Below are 16,453 nucleotides of genomic sequence, written 5' to 3' on the forward strand. Positions count from 1 at the left end.
GCCTACAGCTCATATTTGCCCAATGAAACAGTCTGTTCAGGTGTTATTCCATAATTGGTGCTGGAAAGTCTGACAAGGAGTTAGCCCTGTGTCTTTTTGCAAGCGTCCCAATATTTTATTCAGTTACTATGCTTCAACAGAGCATGTATTTACTATTATGTCTCCCTACTTGTGAATCTAATAGAAAGTCAACTTAGCTTGTGTCATCCCTGCATGTATTTCAGGATTGTTAGTGTTTGCTAGAGGGATACACGGCACATTAGGAGCCTGCAAACACATTGCCTTCAAAAAACCTACATCTAAGATCAACTAGCTCACATGCTGTATCTCCATAACGACCACCAAAAAACCCTCCTGGTAACAAGAGCACAAGTTTTTTCCAAATAAACAGCTTTCACAATTTCTTTGCAGATCGAAGGAGAAAATTCTAACTCAGACGTTTCCTTCAAGGGCAATTTTTGGGATAATCTGTCGTAAAAACATCAGTCTTGTCTTCCTATGTGAGGAAGAACCTATGGCGCAGTGCTAAGATTGCAGTACTGCAGGCTACTTCTACTGATCACTGGTTGCCAGTAGTTCAGCAGATCGAATCTCACCAGGCTCAAGGTTGACTCAGCCTTCCATCCTTCCGAGGTCGGTAAAAATGAGGACCCAGATTGTTGGGGGCAATATACTGACTCTGTAAACCACTTAGAGAGAGCTGTAAAGCACTATGAAGCGGTATATAAGTCTAAGTGCTATTTCTATTGCTATGTAGAGAGAGTATGTCAATGACTCAGGGTAAATGTAAGACAGTGTTACTCCCAGCTATGTTTTCTGTGATGATTTGGATGTACACTGAGAAGACTTGTACGTGTGTACACCCTTAGCCAAATAAATTATTCCATTCCATTTTATTCTGTAGCACTTAGACTTACATATCGGTTGGACTACTGTAACGCCCTCTACATGGGGCTGCCCTTGGGTTGCACCCGAAGGCTACAGTTAGTCCAGAATGCGGCCGCACGGGTTGTTTCGGGGGCTTCTCGGTACTCCCGTGTGACACTTCTCCTGCGCGAGCTGCACTGGCTACCGGTGGTTCTGATGAAAGTGAGTGACGTCGAGTTGGCTACTCCCACCAAATGTTCATGGAGAGTTTGGAACTTCAACCTTGCTCTTTTAGCCCAGCGGAAGCACCAGACTTGGCCACAGCAATGCGTGGCCGGGTACAGCTGGTAAATAAATAAATATCACTTCATGGTGCTTTACAGCCCCCTCTAAGCAGTTTATAGAGTCAGCATATGGGCCCCAATGATCTGGGTCCTCGTTTTATGGACCTTGGAAGGACGAAAGACTGAGTCAACCTCGAGCCGAAAATAAACTGTTGGCAGTCAGCAGAATTAGCCTGAAATAGCATTCTGACCACTGCGCCACCACGGCTCTTATAATACAGGTAGTCCTTAACTTACGACCACAGTTGAGCCCAAAATCAATGTTGTTAAGTGAGAAATTGTTGAGTGAGTTTTGCCGCATTTTATGACTTTTCTTGCCACGCTTGTTAAGTGAATCACTGCAGTTGTAAAACGAGTAACACGGTTGTTAAGTGAATCTGGTTTCCCCATTCCTCCATTTGCTTGTCAGAAGATTGCAAAAGGGGGTCACGTGGCTCCAGGACCACTGCAACCGTCATAAATGTGAGTCAGTTGTCAAGCATCCAAATGTAAATCACATGACCATGGGTTTGCTACATGGTTCATAAGCAGTGGTGAAATCCAAATTTTTTTACTACCAGTTCTGTAGGCGTGGCTTGGTGGGCGTGGCTTGGGCATAGCAGGGGAAGGATACTGCAAAATCTCCATTCCCACCCAACTCTGGGGCCAGCCAGAATTGGTATTTACCTGTTCTCCGAACTGCTCAAAATTTCCACTACCAGTGCTCCAGAACCTGTCAGAACCTGCTGGATTTCACCCCTGGTCATAAGTGTGAAAAATGGTCATAAGTCACTTTTTTCAGTGCCGTTGTAACTTCGAACGGTCACTAAATGAAATTCTTGTAAGTTGAGGACTACCTGTATGCCACTATCTTATATATGCCGCTATTCTAGTCCATTCCATTCCGTGAGAAGGTTAACAATGGGAAGGCACAGAAAAGGACTTAATTTTGCACCCCAGTCCTTTGCCTAACAAACAAGCATAAGTGAAGAGAAATATGTCTTCAAGGCAAAGCTAACAGGGCCTAAAATGTAGAGCCACATGGGAGTTGAAGGGACTCTTGTAGGCACTATGACTGACAAATAGTCTTGAGAGACATGACAGGCCCCATTTTTATTTGATACAGCACACATCTCTTGAATGCTCAAAGTAATCCTAACTCTCTACGATTTAGTAATACCTTCCTCCTAGTAAATATTCCCTAGTTTCCTATATGTAAGATTGTAGGTAATTAAAAATAGATGGCTTGCAGGGGGAAAAAAACCCTTCACATTCTTTCACTTTTTATTTCTACATGCAGTTCAAGCTGTCAGAACTGGTCAGATAGATCTTTTCAGACTTTGGGATGGACTGTCAAGAGTGAAAGAATCAAAAATAGCTAGTCCTGGGAAACACACCCTATTTGTTCCCCTTTCTGTAAAAATAGGCCAGTAGGATTGTTTAAATGCTTAAGAGGCCTTATGTATGGAAGGAACACAGTGATTACAATTCAGCAATATGCTTGCATGTCCCCACAATGCTGTGGGGCTTCTGGAAAGCTGAGCTAATTGGCTCCTTGAGTTGCTCGGTGCAGAGGAAATGCTGCCATTGCAGTTTTAGAGGGTTTCCTCCAAAGCTGCAGAGCAGAACAGCTACTCTGTAGTGGGAATTGGCACCTCTGGAATTCCCTGGGCCTCCAGAAGCCAGGAATTCCACCATCCTGCCCTGTTGAAGTAAGAGGTGGTTAACCTCTCCCTGAAAACGGTTGACTTGGGGTTTTTCCTTCCTTCACAGTGGAAAGCTGGTTGATTGGAGAGAAGACAGACCAGGATGAGGAAGGTAAGATGAGGACAACAGGAGATACTGCTAGCAGCGTGAAAATGATCCTTTTGGTTTGAGCAGGCAGAGCTAACAGTCAAGGAAATTACCTTCTCTTACTTTCCAGAACAGCAACTTTGAGAGAAATGAATGTAAAACAGTGTATTGCAAAAAAGTGCTATTATTATTATTATTATTATTATTATTATTATTATTATTATTATTATTATTATTATTATTATTATACTGTCTTGACCAGGGGTGAAATCTAAAATTTTTTGCTACCAGTTCTGTGGGCGTGGCTTAATTAGTGGGTGTGGTTTGGTGGTCAGGTGACTGTGTGGGCATGGCTTGTTGGTCAGGTGGGCGTGGCCAAGTCAACGTCACTTCTTTGCCCTTTTTTAACCTACAAAACACAACACAACACAACTGGCTCACCCACAATCTAAAAGCAGCTGTGCTAGACCCAAAATGGCCCCTGCAACAAGCAGGAATCTCACACAGCCCCAAAAGCCCAAAAAATCAACTTTCACACTTTACACACACACAACACAACACAACTGGCTCACCTACAATGTAAAAGCAGCTGTGCTAGACCCAAAAAGGCCCCTGCAACAAGCAGGAACGTCACACAGCCACAAAAAGCCCAAAAAATCAACTTTCACACTTTACACACACATAACACAACACAACTGGCTCACCCATAATGTAAAAGCAGCTGTGCTAGACCCAAAATGTCCCCTGCAACAAGCAGGAACCTCACACAGCCACAAAAAGCTCCAAAAAACAACTTTCACACTTTCCACATATACAGCACAACACAACACAACTGGCTCACCCACAATGTAAAAGCAGGGGCAAAATGGCCCCTGCAACAAGCAGGAACCTCACACAGCCACAAAAAGTCCAAAAACCCAACTTTCACACTTTACACATAGAATTCCACATACAGCTTTGTGAGATTTTGTGTGTTTGTGTAGTTAGAGTGAAACAGTACAGAAACCCACAAAATCTCAGAAAGCTGCACAAATATTTTTATTTTTATTTTTATATAAAAGCAGCTAAATTTAAAACTTCCTAAACTTTAAATGGCTAGGTCTAAAAAAAGAACAACTAAAAAAAAAAACCCAATTAACTATTTTTTTAAAGCTCCCAAAGGAGAAAAAAACTTACAGGCAGGCAGGCAGGCAGGCAGATAAAGCTGCTCACCGATGAGCTTGATTGCAGGCAGGGAGATTAGTTGCTTGCTGATGCAATGGATTGCAGGGATTACAACAAGGTAAGCATGCGAAGGTAAGCAAGCTGGAGGCTGGGGGGGGGAAGGGATTTTTGCTACCGAACTGCCCGTCGCGATCGCTACCTACTCGCCGGAGCCAGTCTGAACCGGGAGCATTTCACCTCTGGTCTTGACTCCCAATTACTCTTATGAGCCTGCTAGGACTTTAACATCACACTAGTCCATGAAAATATATCCCTAAGGGTTTTCTTTGGTGGGTTTTTTTGTTTTGCTTTTGTTTTTTGGAGGGGGAAGCTTCAAGTCAGTTTTCACACTTGACAAGCCCCTGAGTAACAGAATAACAGAGTTGGAAGGGACTTCGGAGGTCTTCTAATCCAACTCTCTGCTCAAGCAGCAGACCCTATACCAAATGGCTGTCCAATCTCGTCTGAAAAACCTCCAGTGTTTTTGGAGCACCCACAACTTGGAGGCAAGCCATTCCGCTGAGTAATTGTTCTGTCAGGAAATTTCTCCTTATTTCTAGGTTGGTTCTCTTCTGTGGTTTTCTTGGCAAGATTCTTCAGAAAGGGTTTGCCCTTGCCTGCTTTGTAGGGCTGAGAGAGAAGCTAGGGGGGTAGGCTTAAAATAATCCAGTTTGCTTTGGGTCTAAGGTTGGACTAGAAGTCACAATCTTCTGTTTTCTGTCCTGCTGCTTTAAACACTATGCCAGCCTGGCTTTTTATCACTAAGGGAGGAGCTTTATCACCATCTAAATGATAGATGTCACACTCCCAGTGATAACTTGGGGCTCCTACCTAGAGACTTATGTTTACAACTGAACTGTCACATATCAACAGGATTTTTTAAAAATTATTTGTTAGTTGCGAAATTGTGTCCCACCCATCACAACCCCATGGACAACGTTCCTCCGGGCCTTCCTGTCCTCTACCATCCCCCGGAGTCCATTTAAGCTCACGCTTACTGCTTCAGTGACTCCATCCAGCCACCTCATTCTCTGTCGTCCCCTTTTTCTTTTGCCCTCAATCTTTCCCAGCATTAGGCTCTTCTCCAGTAAGTCCTTGCTTCTCATTAGGTGGCCAAAATATTTGAGTTTCATCTTCAGGACATGGCCTTCTAAACATTATTATATTGGATTTTTAAAAAGTGTCCAGAATAATAAACTCCACATGTTTCAGGCTCCTTCTGTTTAACTTCTTTCATCAAGAGCAGGTTTCCTTGTCTCTAAAGAAATATTGTTTATCCAAATGCACTGAACAGCCAATGCTTCATTTTCTCCCCCTGCCCTGATTCATAGAAACGTAGTTATAATTTGTTGTGACTGATCTCCAATGCGCATGTTTAGCGATGGCTACTTGCCATGAGTTGGAAAGTGAAACTAAGTGTTGTTTATCAAGAGGGGAAGTGATACCAAAATGAGACAAGGAGGTGTGATTCTAATTTGCACTTTGGTTTCGGTTGTGCCCGGCGGGTCCGCTTTTCTTTGTCAGGGCTGCTTCAGAGTGGTGACAAGGGGAGACAGAACCAAATGTGCTGCTAACAGATGCAGCAGCCATGCTAAAATTCCGCTTGCCTGGTGCCTAAAAGGATGATGAATGTGATTCTCGTTGTATGCGTTCCAGAGAGAGCAACATCTAACATTTTCTGCATAATTTCAGGAGCTGCGAATGTGCTGATTGAAATGCACGTGGAAGCTATTCCAGAGCCATGAAAACATCCTGTCGGTCTTCGCTAATGAAGAGCTCTGACAGGATTCTTTATCCTCCAGTCTGTGGTGCTAGCCCAAAAACACACATTACTCGTGTCAGGTGTGTATTAGCTGCTTCAAGACACCTGGAAGATATTTGCTGTCTTGCCAGGCATAGAAGCTGCTGGTGTAGTTATAGCAGCCCATCACGTCTTCTAAAATGGCCAGCAGGGAGAATAACAGACAGGTCAGCAGGCATGAGATTTTTTACCTCATAGACAGAGCCATTCTCAAATTCACAGAGGCTGGGAAAGGTAGAGTAATGATCAAGGAACGGCTGTGAATCCTTGCAACAATGCCCACGAGCGGCCTAAGTCACAGACAAAAATACCTGAAGGAGCTTTTCATGAGCACAGACTTGGAATGCAGAATGGTCTGTGCAAGGTGGATTAATTGAAAGCTGCTTCCAAATATGGTTGCGTCTGGGACCCTCAATTCTTTTGAGATTTTAAGGAGAAAAATGAATATTTTTTGCTCTCTTACTTCCCAAACCACCTACCTCCCCACCCCAAAAGTAAAAATATTAATGATTTATTACATAGGCTTAAAAGGATGTCCAATTCCAACTGACTCCGAGCATCAGAACAATAAAATGAAAGAAGAGATGATATACAGGTAGTCCTCAAGATATGACTGGTCATTTAGCGGCCAGTCGAACTTACAACAGTTCCCCCCTCCCCCTCCTCAAGCTACCGTACATATGACCTTTATGGCAGCTACAATGCCCCTGCAGTCATTCACCTTTATGACTGACCACGGGGACACTACAGCGTCCCCGACTTCTCTTTCCCCATCCAGCCTTGCCAGAACCCTGCAATCAGTGATGGTATTCAGCCAGTTCTATCTGGTTCAGGCAAACCAGTAGCAACCGCTGCGGGAGGCTCCGCCCACCCACCCAGATATCATCACATCCCACTTTTGGCGCTCTGCATGCGCGGAAGGCACGCGCGCTCACATTTGCGAACTGGTAGCGAAGGTAAGTGAATACCACCCCTGCCTGCAATGCTTGGGCCTGCTTCCCATGCCTCCTGGGAGCAGGCGCCATTTTCTGTGTTCTGACAGTTTCTTGCAGAAATGGTATCTTGTTTCAAAGCTGTCCCTCCAGACCAGCTGGCTGTTGGGGAGACTACAAACCCTCTACTGGCTCTTGCTAGCCTTTGGGAAAACTGCAAAGGTGGCAATTTCAAGATGAGCTTCCCAGAACCTTTCCCTTGCTTCACACACACACACACACGGAACCCACATTTCTTCCATAAAGAAAACAAAATAAAACATTGGAGGGACAGATTTGTTGACTTTTCTCTCCACCCCCATTTCTCCAAATCTCCACATCTGCCCTCGTTCACTTTTAACCAGGGGTGAAATCCAGCAGGTTCTGACATGTTCTGGAGACTGATAGCGGAAATTTTAAGCAGTTCGGAGAATCGGCAAATACCACCTCTGGGTGGCCCCAGAGTGGGGAGGGAATGGGGATTTTGCAGTATCCTTCCCCCAGGAGTAGAGTGAGAATGGAGATTTTGCAGTATTCTTCCCCTGCCACGTCCACCAAGCCACGCCCACCAAGCCACAGCACGCCCACCACGCCACACCCACAGAGCCGGTAGTAAAAAAAAATTGGATTTCATCACTGCTTTTAATTGCATTGTTTGCTAAATTTACTACCTTATAATCAACATTCAGCAGAGAAATTGGTCTGTAAGACTGAGGTTTCTCCAGATCGTTCCCTTCTTGTAAACCAAATTACTATAGATATGCTTCTTTCCCTATCTTTCATATTGAATTGATTAATTAATTGATTAATTAATTTCCATAATTAATTCACATTTATTTCAACAGTTTTCCTTTAGCTTTTTGTTGTATTGGGCCTGGTACTTTCACAATCTTTATTTTCTTTAAATCTCTTGAATTGTTACGGATTGTGAATCTTTTGAATTGTTACGGATTTTTTAAAATCTTAAATCTTATGGTGGTCACTAAATTCTGACTGTCTAATACAGGGGTGGGTTCTAAATTTTTTTACTACCAGTTCTGTGGGCGTGGCTTATTTTGTGGGCATGGCTTGATGGTCACGTGACAATTATTTAGGATTTAGCAGACGTACTGATCTACCAGGCTTTTAACTGCTTGCAGAGCTGTACCGATTTATTTTTGCAGGCACCAGTCTACTTGTGCATTTTTGCAGGCACTGGTCTACCCATTTATTTTTGCAGGCACCGGTCTACTCATTTGTTTTCTTTTAACACTGATCAGCTGTAAGGCAGCCCTTTGAAGCCCCGTGGCAAGAGTTTAACCAGTTTTTTTCCCTCTAGCCATCAGCTGCGACTCAGGAGGCAGCAATAGATTGGGGGTGGGGCCAAATAAAAGGTAAGAATAATGTGGGGGGGCGGGGGGGGACAGAACCGGTTCAGTGACGTCATATCGTCACCGCGGAACCGGGAGGAACCCACCACTGGTCTAATACAGGTTTTCAAGTTTTCTTGATCAACATTGTTCTTGACATGTAATTTCTTAAAGCATTCTGAAACTTCGCTTATAATTCCTGGTTTTATATATAACAATTTCTTTGTTGCTCTTATTGCCTTTCTTTCCTTCTGTTTTCTACTTTTACATGCCAAATTTTTTCCTGGTTTGTTTGACACATTTTATCTCCTTTTGGAGTTTTTTCTATTTCTAGTAAGCCTAATTGTTGTTTAACTTTGTTTAATACTCTCAATGCCTATCATTTTGGATTGATGTTACAAATTTGTTCTAATTCTGTTTTCTTCCAATTGTAATTTCCACGTTTTTTTTCTATTTCCTTGTAAACTTTATAATAATCCCTTTTATATAAGCTTTACTAGCTTCCCAGATGGTTGTTACTAACATTCAAGGAACGGTATTTATTTTTTAAAAAGCATTTTAATTCTTCTTTGCATTTCAGTGATATATTTTCTTGTAGTAACTTCCTGTCAGTCATGCTTTATTTAAAAGATAGCCTTTCTCCCTCGAATCCCGTTGCTTTCTGATCCACATATGTCATTGAGAGAATCTCTTTTTTCTTGATAAGTGATGTAAGAGCCTTAGAGATCCAACACTTGTCAATTCTAGAATATTTTGCTGACAAAAAAAGTGTAGGGTTTTTTTGCATCTGGATTTTGTAATCACCAGGCACCTGTCAAAGCCAGTATGTCCATATACTGAAAAACATTTTTATGGAAGTTTCCTCCTTTTTTCCCCTTGAGAAAATTTGACTCAAGTGTAGGTCTAGCTTTCTATTCATGTCTCCAGCAATACTTATTCCACCACCCATAATTTCTGCAAGCATTTGCAAAAGTATTTCATAAAATTATCCCTTTTTATTTAAAACATAAATATGGACGCCAACGTTCATTTATAAACTTCTTAATTTCAGGTATAAACTTCTTCCATTGTGTTTTCATTTTTCTAGTTCCTCTCCTGCAGGTGACAAGATAAACTGCTGCTGTTTTGTTTTGATTTTGATTTTGATTTTGGTTTTTCTTTTTTTTTGTTGTTTGAAGGAAGAAAATTTCCCATGACCCAATTTACAGGTAGTCCTTGACTTACGACTACAATTGGGACCAGAATTTCCATTGCTAAGCTAGGTGGCTGTTAAATGAGTCACTCCTGATTTTACAACCTTGACTACATGACTGTAGGGATGTTGCAATGGTGTAAATGCAAGGATTGGTCATAAGTTACTTTTTTCAGTGCTGTTGCAACTTCAAATGATTGTTAAACAAATGGGTTGTAAGTTGAAGACTACCTGTATGTAATCTGCTTGAGTCAGGTTTACTTGAACAGCACTGGAGACAGAAAATAGGGTTCGTCCCACTTAAGAAGTATACAACTATAATACCATCGTATAATAAATGCAGGTAGTCCTCTACTTACAACAGTTTGTTTAGTGACTGTTCGAAGTTACAACGGCACTGAAAGAAGTGACTTATGACCCTTTTTCACAATTACAACCTTTGCAGCATCCCCCATGGTTATGTGATCAAAATTCAGATGGTTGGCAATTGGTTCATATTTATGACCATTACTACGGTGTCCCAGAGTCATGCAATCACCTTTGGCAACCTTCTGACAAGCAAAGTCGATAGGCAAGCCAGATTCACTTAACACCCATGTTACTAACATATCAACTGCTGTGATTCACTTAACAACTGAGGCAAGAAAGGTTGTAAAATGGGGCAAAATTCACTTAACAAATGTCTCACTTAACAACAGAGATTGTGGGCTCAATTGTGGTCATAGGTCAAGGACTACCTGTAATAACATGGAGGTGGGTCCTAGTCAGTTTTTGAGGCTAGTTACTTCCTAATTCTCATTTAAAAACACGTAACTCATGAACCAGCATCTGCAAATGCCTCAGGAAGCTTACTAAACTTATTAAGCTTATTAAGGAGGCTTACTTGACTTCAGTGATCTTGGAGGTTTTGGTTCAGGTATTTGTCAAACTCAATTTCATTGAGGGCCACATCAGGGCTGTGTTTAACCTCAGGGTGCTGGGGTGGGCCTGGCCAAGGTGGGCGTGGCCAGCTCGACTCACTCATGTCAGGGGCGTCTGTGGTGGCCCAAGTGCTCTGCCAGCGAAAATGGGCTCCTGAGCTCTATTTTTTGCTGCAACAGGCTCCTGCGACCTTTCGCCAGTGAAAATGGAGCTCGGGAGGGCCACGGTGGCCCGCGAGCTTCGTTTTCACTGGCAGAGGCACCATGGGCCGGTCCTTCACTGTTTCCAGGACAGCCCCGCAGTCCAGATCCTGCCCCCAGGCCTTGAGTTTGACACCCCTGACATAGGGCATCCGGCCAGTGAATGTTCAGTTCCATATTCAGTCTCCCTGACTCCACCCCAATGAAATGGTTTACAGGGTCATTTAAAAAAATGTTTTATTCCTTCATTTTCCTGCTGCTGAATAGTCTTAATTTTTTCTCTCTCTTTCATGACATGTTAATTTGGAAAAATATATATGTTTCTTGTAAACCAACAATATCAGCATTGTATTTTTTTTAAAAGTGTATTAAACAATTGTCTTTTATTTAGGTGAAGTCGGTCCATTTAAATTCAATGAAACCAATGGGATTTTTCTCCCCCCATTGTGAATACAATTCAGTGTTGCTGCTATATCTAGTTTTCCAACTTCTTCAATCCCAGTATCTAGCATCAAGAGGTTCCTTGTCTAAAGAGTTCTGAGCAATTCCTTTTTCATGGAAGGAAGAGGCCTCTGAAGCATTTTTTTTCTTGTTTCCAGAAAGACTTTCAATGCAAGTAACATTTTCCATTTGTATCTGATTTTGTTTGGTTCTTCGTACGCTTGTAAGAAATGCAAATTCTCTCATTTCTCTTAGAACTCTTGTTCAAAGATGAATCCACTTTGTATGCAGTGTAAACCCTCCGCTGTTTGCTGCTTGTTCCAGCCGAGCTTTGCAGTTGAAGTAAGTGCTATTTAATGGGAAATCTCACCGTTGGAGAAAGCACTTTGTTGTCGTGATCACTGATGGGTGTTCCCCCACTTCCTTTTAAAACATGAGACAAAAGCTTTACTCCTCTGAGTTGTTCTAACATACAGATTTGTAAAAATGTAAATTCAGACAATGCTTAATGAATAATTGAACCAGTCTTGTTAAATGTTTTATGCCCGCCATAAAAAAAAATAGATTTTTTTTAAGCCCTGGTTTTTTTTTCTCTCTTTTACAAGATGAAGAGAACAATTCTGGAAGGATCAGATTGACATGATTTGTGAAACAGTCCTCCACCCAATTCCATAATTTGCAATTTTTGGAAGTGCCTTCTTGGCTTTTTTGCCTGTTCTGCAAGCAAAATAATCTACAATAAAACAGAAACAACACAGGTCGTCCTCGACTTACGACCACAATGGAGCCCGAAATTTCTGTTGCTAAGCAAGACAGTTGTCAAGTCAGTTTTGCTCCAGTTTACGACCTTTCCTGCCACAGTTGTTAAAGTGAATCACTGCAGTTGTTAAATTAGTAACACGGTTGTAAAGTGAATCTGGCTTTCCCATTGACTTTGTCTGTCAGAAGGTCGCAAAAGCTGTTAATATGACCCAAAGGACACTGCAATGGTCGCAAATACAAACCAGTTACCAAGCATCCAAATTTTGATTACATGACCATGGGGGTGCCGCAACCATCGTAAGTGTGAAAAATGGCCATCAGTCGCTTTTTTCAGTAACTTTGCATCGTCATTAAATGAATGGCTATAAGTCGAGGACTGCCTGTACTTACTGATTTTTTTCAGTTACAATAGATAATTCCTGTTAAAGCTGACCACTCAAGTCTTTTGGATGCAGTTGATGGAAGCTGTAGACCAGGCCTGTCAAACTGGCAGTCTGCGGGCTGGATGCGTCACATGCAGGCCACGCCAGAGGTGGGTTTCAGCAGGTTCTGACCAGTTCTGGAGAACTGGTAGCGGAAATTTTGAGTAGTTCGGAGAACTGATAGTAAAAATTCTGATTGGCCCCGCTCCCAGCTGATCGGGAGGAAATGGGGATTTTGCAGTAACCTTTCCCTGGATTGGGGAGGGAATGGAGATTTTACAGTATCCTTCCCCTGGAGTGGGAAGGGAATGGAGATTTTACAATATCCTTCCCCTGCCACGTCCACCAAGCCACGCCCACCAAGCCACACCCACAGAACCAGTAGTAAAAAAATTTGAAACCCACCACTGGGCCACGCCCACCCTGGCTCCGCAAAGACACAGAACGTCGTTATACGTCACGATACATCATGTGACACGATCAAGTTTGACACCCGTTCTGTAGACCAAAACAAGTTGGGAGTCTTGCGTGAGAAAGACTACAAGGGACTTCAGTATTATCCTCAGATTTATTTCAGGAGGTTTCTTTCAGATGATGCAGGATGCTCTTGCTTGAGATCTCAAAGTTGGGTTGTTGTTTTCTTCTTCTTCAAGGGAATTGGACAATGTGAAGAAAAAGAGCACCTTTGAGATAACTATGACCTGGATGACTGAGAATCTCCACAGAGATATTGCTTGAAATGCTGATGAGGTGAAGTTATCTGTCTAGTATCTATCTGAACTAGACGCCCACATTTTTAAAAATGAAGGTGTTAAGTACAATTTTGGTATCTTCTGATGCATTTAAGAACTTCAAAAGGATGTTCACGCACACACAAAACACAAACACATCTCCATCAATCATGTATTTTGACAGACAACTATCAACAGAAATGACTGCGCTGTGGAATTTAGTATGCGAGGATGTTTTCCGTCTTAATCTGGGCATCGTTCTTCTCTGTTGAATGTGAAACCACAGAAACATTTGCGATAGGAATTTTCTTGAGATGATCTGCTGTTCAGGTTGCCATCATTTGAAGTTAGCAGTTCTTTCCTGCAATCTGTTGGTGGCTTACCTCTTCCAAGTAGCACGTTTGGTCTGTTCTTTGCTCGCTTTTCAAAAAGGCAGTGAAGACTTAACTCTTTTGAATGGATGCTGGGTTGATTGCCGTTTGTATAATTTATGGATGCTGATTTTTTTTTTTGTAATAGCGAAAATATGTGATAAGATATGAGACATATTAGCAGATAAAATACATAAGATATATTACTAGAGAGAAAAGGTATGTGCAAGGAAATAGAAACACTGTGATGACCCGGGGACATGGCACGAAAACAACACAACCAGGGAACAGGTCTAACTCCTCTTTATTGCTCTAACTGTGCGCCTAAACATCCCCACGTTTATTACAAGTCCTGGAGCAAAGTTCTCACATGAACCTTCAGCTGCCTCTGGCTACGAGTAGTCCAGTAGGCAAGGTTAGCCAAACAGTAACCAGAACAAGAAGTTCAGCGAAGCAGGCAAACCGGGCAAGCCCCACAAGACAAAGCACAGTAATCTCCAGGCAAGTGCACACGAGGCTCCACAGATTCAATGCTAGTTCCTGACAAATGCCCCTCCCACCGGCACCTCCTTACATCTTAGTCCCCAAGTGTGCCTTGTGAAAGGGGGATGGGGCACTCTCCTCCCTCGTAGCTGGCTCAGTCTTGTCTTCTCTCTTCTCTCCATGCTCAAGGATCAGGAGGTGATGCTCTTCACCTGAGCTCTGTCTCTCCTGCCCCTCCCTGTCTGCAAGGCTTTCTAATCCTGAAAAGCCTTGCCCGGACTGACTCTGCCCTTCCCCAGTTTCCTCCAAAGCCAACGGAACCACCGTCTCGATCTCTGTCAGCTCTTGTTCCAGCTTATCTTCCCCGACAGATTTAGATTCTGATGGGGGCATGACAAATACAAGGATATCTGTGATTGCAAAGAAAGGCAACTACAACTGCACAAAGCATTCAAAATGGGTGCTTCACAATGCTCATTCTCTTTTTTCGAATCATTGAAACCAATCCACCATCTAGAAAGATTGTGGTACTACTTCAAAAGCTGCTCCAAGCTGTCCCCAGAAGCATGTGCATACTCAACATTGCATCATTTTCAGAAATTTTGAATAGCCTCACTACACATCTAGTCTGGATTACAACCTTACCACAGCTACAATTTCATTACTTTCAGAGATGGGAAGGAGTTATTGAAAAAAAACCTGATCATCAGGAGAAAATAACACAAAGGAGAAAGAAGCAACAGGGAGGAGAAAGCATTGGATAGGCAGCTGTCTTTGGAGGAACATCTGACGGCTGTTACCAGGGGGACCTTTTATCAGGTTCGCCTGATTCGCCAGTTGCGGCCCTTTCTTGATCGGGATTCCTTGTGCACAGTCACTCATGCCCTCGTCACCTCTCGCCTTGACTACTGCAACGCTCTCTACATGGGGCTCCCCTTGAAGAGCACCCGGAGGCTCCAGCTGGTCCAGAATGCAGCAGCGTGGGTAGTGATGGGAGCAACATGGCGCTCCCATGTAACACCGCTCCTGCGCGAGCTGCACTGGCTCCCGGTGGTCTTCCGGGTGCGCTTCAAGGTGTTGGTTATCACCTTTAAAGCGCTCCATGGCATAGGGCCTAGCTATCTCCGAGACCACCTGCTGCTACTGACGACCTCCCATCGACCCGTGCGCTCCCACAGAGAGGGCCTCCTCAGGGTGCCATCAGCCAATCAATGCAGGCTGGTGGCCCCCAGGGGGAGGCCCTTCTCTGTGGGGGCTCCCACCCTCTGGAATCAGTTGCCCCCGGAGATAAGAAGAATCCATGACCTCAATGCCTTCTGTCGTTCCCTGAAAACCCATCTTTTTCAGCAAGCCGGGTTGGCTTAAGAAGAAATTTTTAAATTCTTTTAATTAGTTTGTGATTCTTAACTTTCGGGCCAAAATTTATATATATTTTTAAATGTTTTAATATTTGTATTCTATGTTTTTTATCTTGGCTGTACACCGCCCTGAGTCCTCAGGGAGAAGGGCGGTATATAAATTGGAAATTAAATTAAATTAAATTAAATTAATTCCAGCCAGAATGAAGGCAGATGTTAATAATTCTTCACTAAGGTCCTTTCACATTCAGGGGATTCACCAGCATCTGAGACAGATGTTGCCTAACCATGTCCTCGTAATACCATAAGACTCGACTAATTTGCTTCAAATGATTTATCAATTAATCAGACTAGCTGTGCCTTCAGAAGTTGTGGGTGCTCCATTACTGGAGGCTTTTAAGCAGTGGTGGGATTCAATTTTTTTAACAACAGGTTCTGTGTGCGTGGCTTAGTTGGGGGTGTGGCTTGGCAATCATGTGACTGGGTGGGCGTGGCTAGCTGGTCACATGACTGTGTAGGCGTGGCTAGCTCGTCATGTGACCGGGTGGGCGTGGCTATGTGCATAGGGACTACTCAGAGGGCTGAAAAAAGTCATTTCTGACTGGGCCTCGCACTTTTAACCGGTCTTCGCACTTACGACTGGTCATCATTTATGCCCATTGTAGCATTCTTAACAACCATGTCACTCATTTCACAACTGCTTCTCTTCACCATGGTGACAAGATAGGGCAAAAACGTAAAATGTGAGGACAGTCGTAAGTTTGAGGACTGGTCAAAAGTGTGAGGACCAGTCAGAAATAACTTTTTCAGCCCTCTGAGTAGTCCATATGCAAAAAAGGATACAGCAATAGAGAGGGATGAAGGAAGGGAAGGGAAATTAGAGTAGGAGTGAGGGTAAGAGAGGGAGGAAGAGAGGAGGAGAAGGAGAAAGGAAGAGGAAGTAGGGAGGAGAAGAAGAGGGGGAGGAAGAGAAAGTAAGAAGGAAAGAAAGAGAGAGGTTTGAGGAGAAAGATTGCTGTACAATAAAAAAGATGAAAGGGAAGAAAGTCAACCCCAAACAAATATAAAGATATTAAGATAAAGAATGAATTGTTAAACTTTAAAGAATAAAAGAGAACAAATATGAATAAATAGCAATAATTAGAAACACACATACAAACATACAATGTATTTTCTTTGAACAGAGTATTTGGCCGGTTCACAAATTTAAACAGTGTTTAGTCATTTCAATTAACTTTACAATTTCTATATTTCCTTTTTGCCA

At 42.8% G+C, this 16,453-nt stretch overlaps 1 pseudogene; it reads left to right on the plus strand.

The window, feature by feature from the left end:
• The first annotated feature begins 948 nt into the window (after window positions 1-948).
• Window positions 949-16,453, plus strand: part of LOC139310339 (proteasome assembly chaperone 2-like) — a 48,465-nt pseudogene continuing 32,960 nt past the window's right edge.

This window comes from Pituophis catenifer, unplaced genomic scaffold (assembly GCF_029215685.1).
Source record: "Pituophis catenifer annectens isolate HBS135680 unplaced genomic scaffold, rPitCat1.0.hap2 SCAF_2, whole genome shotgun sequence".
NCBI classification, from domain to species: Eukaryota; Metazoa; Chordata; class Lepidosauria; order Squamata; family Colubridae; genus Pituophis; species Pituophis catenifer.